Below are 11,147 nucleotides of genomic sequence, written 5' to 3' on the forward strand. Positions count from 1 at the left end.
TTAGCAGGTAGAATTTTACAATGGGCAGTCGAGTTATCTGAGTTCGACCTCCAATATGAAGCTCGGACGGCCATCAAATCACAGTATCTAGCCGACTTCATCGCAGAATTCACAAATGCCCAGGAAATCCCCACAGAATGGAATCTCTATGTGGACGGTTCTTCAAATAAGACTGGAAGCGACGCAGGTGTGATAATAGAAAGCAACCAAGGAACCCAAGTTGAGCTTTCCCTTAAATTCGGGTTCCCGGCCTCAAACAATCAGGCGGAATATGAAGCGTTATTAGCTGGTTTGAAGCTGGCTAAAGAGGTCGGAGCTCAAAAACTCAACATTTACAGTGACTCACAAGTAGTCACCTCACAGATAACAGGGAGCTACCAAGCCAAAGATCCCACCATGAAAAAGTATTTGGATAAAACCATGGAATAGCTCGGACAACTCGGGGAATATAATGCCCGAGCTGACACACTCTCGAAACTAGCCAGCACCAAACCAGGGGCAACAATAGAAGCCTCATCCAGGAAATGCTACAGAACCTGTCAATCTTGGAAGAGGAAAAAGTCCTAGCCGTAACAAGTCAGGACCAAGGATGGATGACCCCCATAATTAACTACCTCAAAACAGAAACACTCCCCACAGAAGAAAAGGAGGCAAAGAGGTTAAAAAGGGAGGCACAGTACTACACTATCATAAACAACATCCTGTACAAAAGAGAGATCTCAATACCATTACTAAAATGTGTGCTGACGAACAACACAAAGGAAGTGCTAGAAGAAGTACACGGCGGCATTTGCGGCAATCATCTCGGAGCACGAGCTCTCGCCAAAAAAGTACTCCGGGCGGGATTTTATTTGCCAACTCTACAGAAAGAAGCTACAGAATTTGTAAAGACATGTCCACCATGTCAGAAACATGCCAACTTTCACGTTGCCCTGCCAGAAGAGCTCATCAGTGTAACTTCGCCTTGGCCGTTTGCAAAATGGGGACTTGATCTTCTCGGACCCTTCCCCCAGGGATCAGGACAAGTTAAATTCCTCATAGTAGGGGTAGACTATTTCACAAAGTGGATCGAGGCAGAGCCCCTAGCCAACGCCACTGCTCAAAGAAGCCGGAAATTTCTATATAGAAATATTGTCACAAGGTTCGGGGTTCCACACTCCATCACCACAGACAATGGCACTCAATTCACAGATGCAGGCTTCAGAAAATTAGTAGCCGACTTAAACATAAAACACCAGTACACCTCCGTGGAACATCCGCAAGCCAATGGACAGGCTGAAGCTGCCAACAAAGTCATATTGGCCGGGTTAAAACGGAGATTACAAGACGCAAAGGGAGCTTGGGCAGAAGAGCTTCCACAAGTTCTGTGGGCGTATCGAAAGACGCCACACTCTACCACAAAGAAATCCCCCTTTCGATTAGCATACGGAATAGAGGCAATGATCCCAGTAGAGTTGGAAGAAGGATCGCCTAGAGTGATTCATTACAATGAGGGAGCAAATTCCCAACTTCAGAGGGAAGAGCTCGACCTACTACTTGAAATCCAAGAAAGAGCTCGGATCAGGGAAGAAGCACTAAAACGTCAAATGGCTTCTAGATATAATCGAAGGGTAGTGCCGAGAAGTTTCGCAGAGAATGATCTCATCCTAATCCGAAACAATATTGGAACAACTCGACCAGAAGAAGGGAAGTTGGCAGCAAACTGGAAAGGACCTTACCGAGTTGTAGAAGTACTTGGGAATGGCTACTACAGACTATCCGAACTCGATGGACGAGAGCTTCCCAGATCATGGCACGCCTGCAACCTAAGAATGTACTACAGCTAGAAAAAGTAAAGATCTCACTACTGAATGCACTCTTTTTCCTGAAGAGGTTTTTTAATGAGGCACCGAGTTGAGACTCAGACACTATCTGACTTAAAGGAATGAATTCCCACATGTACATATTTGCACTTTCCTTTGAATAAAATATATTTTAGATATTCTACAAGTCTTCAATAAGCATTAATCTGAAGCATTCATCGTCTGATTATAAAGCAACAGATCGGCATAAAGTGAAAAACAATTTCACTACGCGATCACGATAAAGACAATCGTCCGATAAAGGTGAAAACGCGATTCACCTAAAAGACGATCTAAAGATAGCAACCACCTTCTACAAATCAGCAAAGATGAATATAGAATAATGTAAGAAGTTATCGAAAGTGATCCGGAAAAAGAACCTGACGAGGTTTTATGGCTTGCTAAATAATAACTTAAAGACTGGCCGACATTAAGAAGTCGAACCAAGTCAACCCAAGTTATAAGTAAACCCTGGAAAGAGGTCTGGCCAACCCTATTAAAGAGGATTACTTTAACTTAGAAGGGCCTGACATGACAAGTCAGCCCAAAATGAAAAGTTATAAAAAGTAGTCCCTGAATGAGATCTGACAAAGATCCAAGAAAGAGGACTACAAAAATAACTTCGAAGAGATCGACATGACGAAGTCGGCCCAAAACATAAAATTATAGAAGTAATCCCTGAAAGAGACCTAAACAAGGTCCAAGAAAGAGGATTACAAAAGTAACTTAGAAGGGCCCGACATGACGAAGTCGGCCTAAAATATAAAGTTATAGAAGTAATCCCTGAAAGAGACCTGAACAAGGTCCAAGAAAAAGGATTACAAAAGTAACTTAGAAGGGCCCGACATGACGAAGTCGGCCCAAAACATAAAGTTATAGAAGTAATCCCTGAAAGAGACCTGAACAAGGTCCAAGAAAGAGGATTACAAAAGTAACTTAGAAGGGCCCGACATGACGAAGTCGGCCCAAAACATAAAGTTATAGATGTAATCCCTGAAAGAGATTTGAACAAAGTCCAAGAAAGAGGATTACAAAATAACTTGATCCCACATGACGAAGTCGGCCCAAACATAAAAGTTATAAACATAATCTCTGAAAGAGACCTGAACAAGGTCCAAAAAAGAGGATTACAAAAGTAACTTTGAAGGGCCCGACATGATGAAGTCGACCCACGTAAAGTGCGAAAGGCTACAAAAAGTAATACTTGGCCGAGACCTCACAAAAGGTCCAAACAAAACAGGATTTTTGTTTGTTGCCTCAAAGGAATCAAAGCCACAAAGACTACCAAAAGCCTAGAAAAAGTGCCTAGACGATATAAAGATCGACATGATACTAAAGGCGCGAAGTTGTGATGAAAACAAATTCAAAGGGGCTACCCAAATCAGTCCCAAGAACTTGAAAGCTATTTTTTGTTTCTTAGCCTAAAGTTGCTAAATAAGCAACTAAACAAGTGTCAACAGTTAGCAAAAGGAAATTTACAAAATAAAGAGTTTAAAAGCCCACAAGCCGGGCTATCTACACAATCAAGATAAAAAGTTCAGTTAAACATCAAAAGCCTTCTCAGTAGCATCAGTACGGGGTGAAGGAGGGCGAGTCTAAATAGGCACAGCATCCACAGTAGCATCGTCCCGGTTTAAGATCTGGCAGTCAGGATCAGAAGCGGGCGGGCCGACCTCAGCAGGAGGAACAGCAGGAGCAGACACCTTGGCAGAAGACACAGGGAGGGGATCGACATCATCATCATCCTCGTCATCAGGGACAATCTTACCATCCCTAACGACATTATCCAAGCTGAAGAGAGTAAGGTCGGCCTCGGGAGCAATAATCCGAACTTGCTCTTTCAGGTTCTCATAGGCAGCAGTTACGCTGCCAAAAAGATGACCCTGGAGCTCAGAGTAATCAGCTCGGGCGTTCTCCAAATCCTCCTTCAGACGCATTCCCTCCCGATAGGATGTAACATAGCTGTCTTTATGCCTCAGTGCAGTGTCCTCGGCCAGCCTTACAGAAGCTACCAGAAAAAGTGAACTCGCCTTCTCGTTCTTTATATCCTTCTCCAACTTGGCTACCTTTACTTCAAGCTCCTCCTTCAGGCCTGGTGCACGAAATTGTGATCATCAACAATGGCGCCAAAGACTTGGAGCTCTCAAACGTGAATCACACTTTGTCACAATTTCGCATAACTAACCAGCAAGTGCACTGGGTCGTCCAAGTAATACCTTACGTGAGTAAGGGTCGATCCCACGGAGATTGTCGGCTTGAAGCAAGCTATGGTTATCTTGAAACTCTTAGTCAGGCATATTCAAATAGTTATGGATTTTAAGGTGATGAAAATAAGCATAAAATAAAGATAGAGATACTTATGTAATTCATTGGTGGATTTCAGATAAGCGTATGAAGATGCTATGTTCCCCTTAAACCTCTGCTTTCCTATTGCCTTCTTCCAATCATTCATACTCCTTTCCATGGCAAGCTTTATGTTGGGCATCACCATTGTCAATGGCTACATCCCGTCCTCTCAGTGACAATGGTCCTGATGCTCTGTCACAACATCGGCTAATCAGCTGTCGGTTCTCGATCATGTCGGAATAGGATCCATTGATCCTTTTGCTCTGTCACACGCCCCACAATCGCGAGTTTGAAGCTCGTCACAGTCATCCCTTCCCAGATCCTACTCGAAATACCACAGACAAGGTTTAGATTTTTCGGATCTCAGGAATGGCCGCAAATAATTCTAGCCTATACCATGAAGGTTCCAATCTTAGATTAGAAACCCAAGAGATACGCATTCAAGCCATTGCTAGTAGAACAGAGGTGGTTGTCAGGCACGTGTTCATAGGTGAGAATGATGATGAGTGTCACGAATCATCACATTCATCAAGTTGAAGAACGAATGAATATCTTGGAGAAGAAATAGACTTGAGTTGAATAGAAAAACAATAGTACTTGTATTAATTCATGAAGAACAGCAGAGCTCCACACCTTAATCTATGGTGTGTAGAAACTCCACCGTTGAGAATACATAAGAACAAGGTCCAGGCATGGCCGCGAGGCTAGCCCCAAACGTGTCTAAGATAGCATAAGACTTATCAAAGATGAAAATACAATAGTATAAGGTCCTATTTATAGAGAACTAGTAGCCTAGGGTTACAGAAATCAGTAATTAATGCATAAATCTTCTTCCGGGCCCACTTGGTGTGTGCTTGGGCTGAGCATTGAAGCTTCCATGTGTAGAGACTTTTCTTGGAGTTAAACGCCAGCTTTTGTGCCAGTTTGGGCGTTTAACTCCAGCTTTTGTGCCAGTTTTCGAGTTAAATGCCAGAATTCTTGAGCTGACTTGGAACGCCTGTTTGGGCCATCAAATCTCGGGCAACGTATGGACTATTATATATTGCTGGAAATCCCAGAATGTCTACTTTCCAACGCAATTAAAAGCGCACCAATTGGGCTTCTGTAACTCCAGAAAATCCACTTTGAGTGCAGGGAGGTCAGAATCCAACAGCATCTGCAGTCCTTTTTCAGCCTCTGAATCAGATTTTTGCTCAGGTCCCTCAATTTCAGCCAGAAAATACCTGAAATCACAGAAAAACACACAAACTCATAGTAAAGTCCAGAAGAGTGATTTTTAAATAAAAACTAATAAAAATATAATAAAAACTAATTAAAATATACTAAAAATATACTAAAAACAATGCCAAAAAGCGTATAAATTATCCACTCATCACAACACCAAACTTAAATTGTTGCTTGTCCTCAGGCAACTGAAAATCAAATAGGATAAAAAGAAGAGAATGTACAATAAAATCCAAAAACATCTATGAAGATCAGTATTAATTAGATGAGTGGGGCTTTTAGCTTTTTGCTTCTGAACAGTTTTGGCATCTCACTTTATCCCTTGAAGTTCAGAATGATTGGCATCTATAGGAACTCAGAATCCATATAGTGTTATTGATTCTCCAAGTTAAGTATGTTGATTCTTGAACACAGCTACTTTATGAGTCTTGGCCGTGGCCCTAAGCACTTTGTTTTCCAGTATTACCACCGGATACATAAATGCCACAGACACATAACTGGGTGAACCTTTTTAGATTGTGACTCAGCTTTGCTAGAGTCCCCAATTAGAGGTGTCCAGGGTTCTTAAGCACACTCTTCTTTTTGCTTTGGACCTCGACTTTAACCGCTCAGTCTCAAGTTTTCAATTGACACCTTCACGCCACAAGCACATGGTTAGGGACAGCTTGTTTTAGCCGCTTAGGCCAGGATTTTATTCCTCTGGGCCCTCCTATCCACTGATGCTCAAAGCCTTGGATCCTTTTTATCACCCTTGCCTTTTGGTTTAAAGAGGTATTGGCTTTTTCTGCTTGCTTTTCTCTTTTTTTTTTCTGCAAGCTTTTCACTGCTTTTTCTTGCTTCAAGAATCAATTTTATGATTTTTCAGATCATCAGATAACATTTCTCCTTTTCCTTTCATTCTTTCAAGAGCCAACAATTTTAACATTCATAAACAATCAAATTCAAAAATATGCACTGTTCAAGCATTCATTCAGAAAGACAATAGCATTGCCGCCACATCAAAATAATTAAACTGTTTTAAAATTTGAAATTCATGCACTTCTTTTTCTTTTTCAATTGAAAACATTTTTCATTTAAGAAAGGTGATGGATTCATTTTCATAGCTTTAAGGCATAGACACTAATGATCATGTAATAAAGACACAAACATAAATAAACATAAAGCACAATTTTCGAAAAACAGGAAATAAAGAACAAGGAATTTAAAGAACGGGTCCACCTTAGTGATGGCGGCTTGTTCTTCCTCTTGAAGATCTTATGGAGTGCTTGAGCTCCTCAATGTCTCTTCCTTGCCTTTGTTGCTCCTCTCTCATGGTTCTTTGATCTTCTCTAATTTCATGGAGGAGGATGGAATGCTCTTGGTGCTCCACCCTTAGTTGTCCCATGTTGGAACTTAATTCTCCTAGGGAGATGTTGATTTGCTCCCAATAGTTTTGTGGAGGAAGATGCATCCCTCGAGGCATCTCAGGGATTTCATGATGAAGAATTTCCTAATGCTCTTGATGAGGTTCTCTTGTTTTCTCCATCCTTTTCTAAATGATGGGTTTGTCCTCATCAATGAGAATGTCTCCCTCTATGTCAATTCCAACCGAATTGCAAAGGTGACAAATGAGATGAGAGAAGGCTAACCTTGCCAAAGGAGAGGACTTGTCCGCCACCTTGTAGAGTTCTTGGGATATAACCTCATGAACATCCACTTCCTCTCCAATCATGATGCTATGTATCATGATAGCCCGGTCTATAGTAGCTTTGGATCAGTTACTAGTAGGAATGATTGAGCGTTGGATGAACTCCAACCATCCCCTAGCCACGGGCTTGAGGTCATGCCTTCTTAGTTGAACCGGCTTCCCTCTTGAATCTCTCTTCCATTGAGCGCCCTCTTCACATATGTCCATGAGTACTTGGTCCAACCTTTGATCAAAGTTTACCCTTCTAGTGTAGGGGTGTGCATCTCCTTGCATCATAGGCAAGTTGCATGCCAACCTTACATTTTCCGGACTAAAATCCAAGTATTTCCCTCGGACCATTGTAAGCCAATTCTTGGGGTCTGGGTTCACACTTTGATCATGGTTCTTGGTGATCCATGCATTGGCATAGAACTCTTGAACCATTAAGATTCCGACTTGTTGAATGGGGTTGGTGAGAACTTCCTAACCTCTTCTTCGGATCTCATGTCAGATCTCCAGATACTCATTCTTTTTGAGTTTGAAAGGGACCTCGGGGACCACTTTCTTCTTGGCCACAACTTCATAGAAGTGGTCTTGATGCACCCTTGAGAGGAATCTCTCCATCTCCCATGACTCGGAGGTGGAAGCTTTTGTCTTCCCTTTCCTCTTTCTAGAGGTTTCTCCGGCCTTTGGTGCCATAAATGGTTATGGAAAAACAAAAAGCTTTAGCTTTTACCACACCAAACTTAGAAGGTTGCTCGTCCTCAAGCAAAAGAAGAAAGAAGAGAGTAGAAGAAGAAGAAATAAAGGACATGGAGTGGGATTTGTGTTTTGGTCAAGGGGGAGAAGTGGTGTTTAGGTTGTGTGAAAATAAAGGAGTGAAGATGGGTTTATATAGGGGTGAGAGGGGTGTGTATGGTTCGGCTATAGAGGGTGGGTTTGGGAGGGAAAGTGGTTTGAATTTGAATGGTGAGGTAGGTGGGGTTTTATGAAGGATGGATGTGAGTGGTGAAGAGAATGGTGGGATTTGATAGGTGAGGGGTTTTTGGGGAAGAAGTATTGAGGTGATTGGTGAATGGGTGAAGAAGAAAGAGAGAGATGGGGTAGGTGGGGATCCTGTGGGATCCACAGATCCTGAGGTGTCAAGGATTTATCATCCCTGCACCAAGTGGCGTGCAAAACGCCCTTTTTTGCCAATCCTGGCATTAAACGCCAGGCTGCTGCCCATTTCTGGCATTTAACGCCAGCTTCTTGCCCATTCCTGGCGTTAAACGCCAGTCTGGTGCCCTTTTCTGGCGTTAAACGCCCAGAATGGTGCCAGACTGGGTGTTTAACGCCCATTCTGCTACCTTTACTAGTGTTTAAACGCCAGTAGCTATCTCCTCCAGGGTGTTCTATTTTTCACTTTGTTTTTGCTTTTTCAATTGTTTTTGTGACTTCACATAATCATCAACCTACAGAAAACATAAAATAACAATAGAAAATAGAAATTTAATATAGATAAGTAAAATTTGGGTTGCCTCCCAACAAGCGCTTCTTTAATGTCAATAGCTTCACAGTGGCTCTCATGAAGCCTCACAGATGTTCAGAGCAATGTTGGAACCTCCCAACACCAAACTTAGAGTTTGAATGTGGGGGTTCAACACCAAACTTAAAGTTTGGTTGTGGCCTCCCAACACCAAACTTAGAGTTTGACTGTGGGGGCTCTGTTGACTCTGTATTGAGAGAAGCTCTTCATGCTTCCTCTCCATGGTTACAGAGGGATATCCTTAAGCTTTAAACATAAGGGAGTCTTTATTCACTTGAATGATCAATTCTCCTCTGTCAACATCAATCACAGCCTTTGCTGTTGCTAGGAAGGGTCTGCCAAGGATGATGGATTCATCCACACACTTCCCAGTCTCTAGGATTATGAAATCAGCAGGGATGTAATGGTCTTCAACCTTTACCAAAACATCCTCTACAAGTTCATAAGCCTGTTTCTTTGAATTGTCTGCCATCTCCAGTGAGATTCTTGCAGCTTGTACCTCAATGATCCCTAGCTTCTCCATTACAGAGAGAGGCATAAGGTTTATGCTTGACCCTAGGTCACACAGAGCCTTCTCAAAGGTCATGGTGCCTATGGTACAAGGGATTGAGAACTTTCCAGGGTCCTGTCTCTTTTGAGGTAATCTCTGCCTAGTCAAGTCATCCAGTTCTTTGATGAGCAATGGAGGTTCATTCTCCCAAGTCTCATTACCAAATAACTTATCATTTAGCTTCATGATTGCTCCAAGGTACTTAGCAACTTGCTCTTCAGTGATATCTTCATCCTCTTCAGAGGAAGAATACTCATCAGAGCTTATGAAAGGCAGAAGTAAATTCAATGGAATCTCTATGGTCTCAGAATGAGCCTCAGATTCCCATGGTTCCTCATTAGGGAACTCCATGGAGGTCAGTGGGCGTCCATTGAGGTCTTCCTCAGTGGGAATCACTGCCTCTTCCTCCTCTCCATGTTCGGCCATGTGAGATGTGGATATGGCCTTGCACTCTCTTTTTTGATTCTCTTCTGTATTGCTTGGGAGAGTGCTAGGAGGGAGTTCAGTAATTTTCTTACTCAGCTGACCCAATTGTGCCTCCAAATTTCTAATAGAGGACCTTGTTTCAGTCATGAAACTTTGAGTGGTTTTGATTAGATCAGAGACAATGATTGCTAAGTCAGAGTGGTTTTGCTTAGAATTCTCTGTCTGTTGCTGAGAAGATGATGGAAAAGGCTTGCTATTGCTAAACCTGTTTCTTCTACCATTATTGTTGTTGAAACCTTGTTGAGGTCTCTGTTGATCCTTCCATGAGAGATTTGGATGATTTCTCCATGAAGGATTATAGGTGTTTCCATAGCGTTCTCCCATGTAATTTACCTCTTCCATTGCTGGGTTCTCAGGATCATAAGCTTCTTCTTCAGAGGAAGCTTCCTTAGTACTGCCTGTTGCTGCTTGCATTCCAGACAGACTCTGAGAAATCATATTGACTTGTTGGGTCAATATTTTATTCTGAGCCAATATGGCATTCAGAGTATCAATCTCAAGAACTCCTTTCTTCTGAGCTATCCCATTATTTACAGGATTCCTTTCAGAAGTGTACATGAATTGGTTATTTGCAACCATTTCAATGAGTTCTTGAGCTTCTGCAGGCATCTTCTTCAGATGAAGAGATCCTCCAGCAGAGCTATCCAATGACATCTTGGATAGTTCAGACAGACCATCATAGAAGATTCCTATAATGCTCCATTCTGAAAGCATGTCAGAAGGGCACCTTCTGATCAATTGCTTGTATCTCTCCCAAGCTTCATAGAGGGACTCACCATCCTTCTGTCTAAAGGTTTGGACTTCCACTCTAAGCTTACTCAATTTTTGAGGTGGAAAGAACTTTGCCAAAAAGGCATTGACTAGCTTTTCCCAAGAGTTCAGGCTTTCCTTAGGTTATGAATCCAACCATGTTCTAGCTCTGTCTCTTACAGCAAAAGGAAAGAGCATAAGTCTGTAGACTTCAGGGTCAACCCCATTGGTCTTGACAGTGTTACAGATTTGCAAGAACTCAGCTAAGAACTGATGAGGATCTTCCAATGGAAGTGCATGAAACTTACAATTTTGTTGCATTAGAGAAACTATTTGAGGCTTAAGCTCAAAGTTGTTTGCTCCAATGGCAGGGATAGAGATGCTTCTCCCATAGAAATCAGGAGCAGGTGCATTAAAGTCACCAAGCACCTTCCTTGCATTGTTGACATTGTTGTTTTCGGCTGCCATGGTTTCTTCTTCTTTGAAGAGCTCTGTTAGGCCCTCTAAAGAGAATTGTTCTTTAGCTTTTCTTAGCTTTCTCTTCAAGGTCCTTTCAGGTTCAGGATCAGCTTGAACAAGTATGCCTTTATCTTTGTTCCTGCTCATATGAAAGAGAAGAGAACAAGAAAGTAGGGAATCCTCTATGTCACAGTATAGAGATTCCTTGAGGTGTCAGAGGAAAAGAAGAATAGAAGGAGGGAGGTAGATAGAAGAGAATTCGAACATATAATGAAGGAGGGGGTTCGAATTGTACCT

General features: G+C 42.2%; 1 non-coding gene across 1 annotated transcript; it reads left to right on the plus strand.

The window, feature by feature from the left end:
* Nucleotides 1–10,349: 10,349 nt before the first annotated feature.
* LOC148546289 (small nucleolar RNA R71) lies at nucleotides 10,350–10,457 on the plus strand. The gene has a single exon (XR_015902054.1). It is a non-coding gene; the product is annotated as a small nucleolar RNA R71 (small nucleolar RNA).
* Nucleotides 10,458–11,147: the final 690 nt, after the last annotated feature.

This window comes from Arachis ipaensis, chromosome B9 (genome assembly GCF_059453495.1).
Source record: "Arachis ipaensis isolate K30076 ecotype BB chromosome B9, ASM5945349v1, whole genome shotgun sequence".
In the NCBI taxonomy this organism is placed as follows: Eukaryota; Viridiplantae; Streptophyta; class Magnoliopsida; order Fabales; family Fabaceae; genus Arachis; species Arachis ipaensis.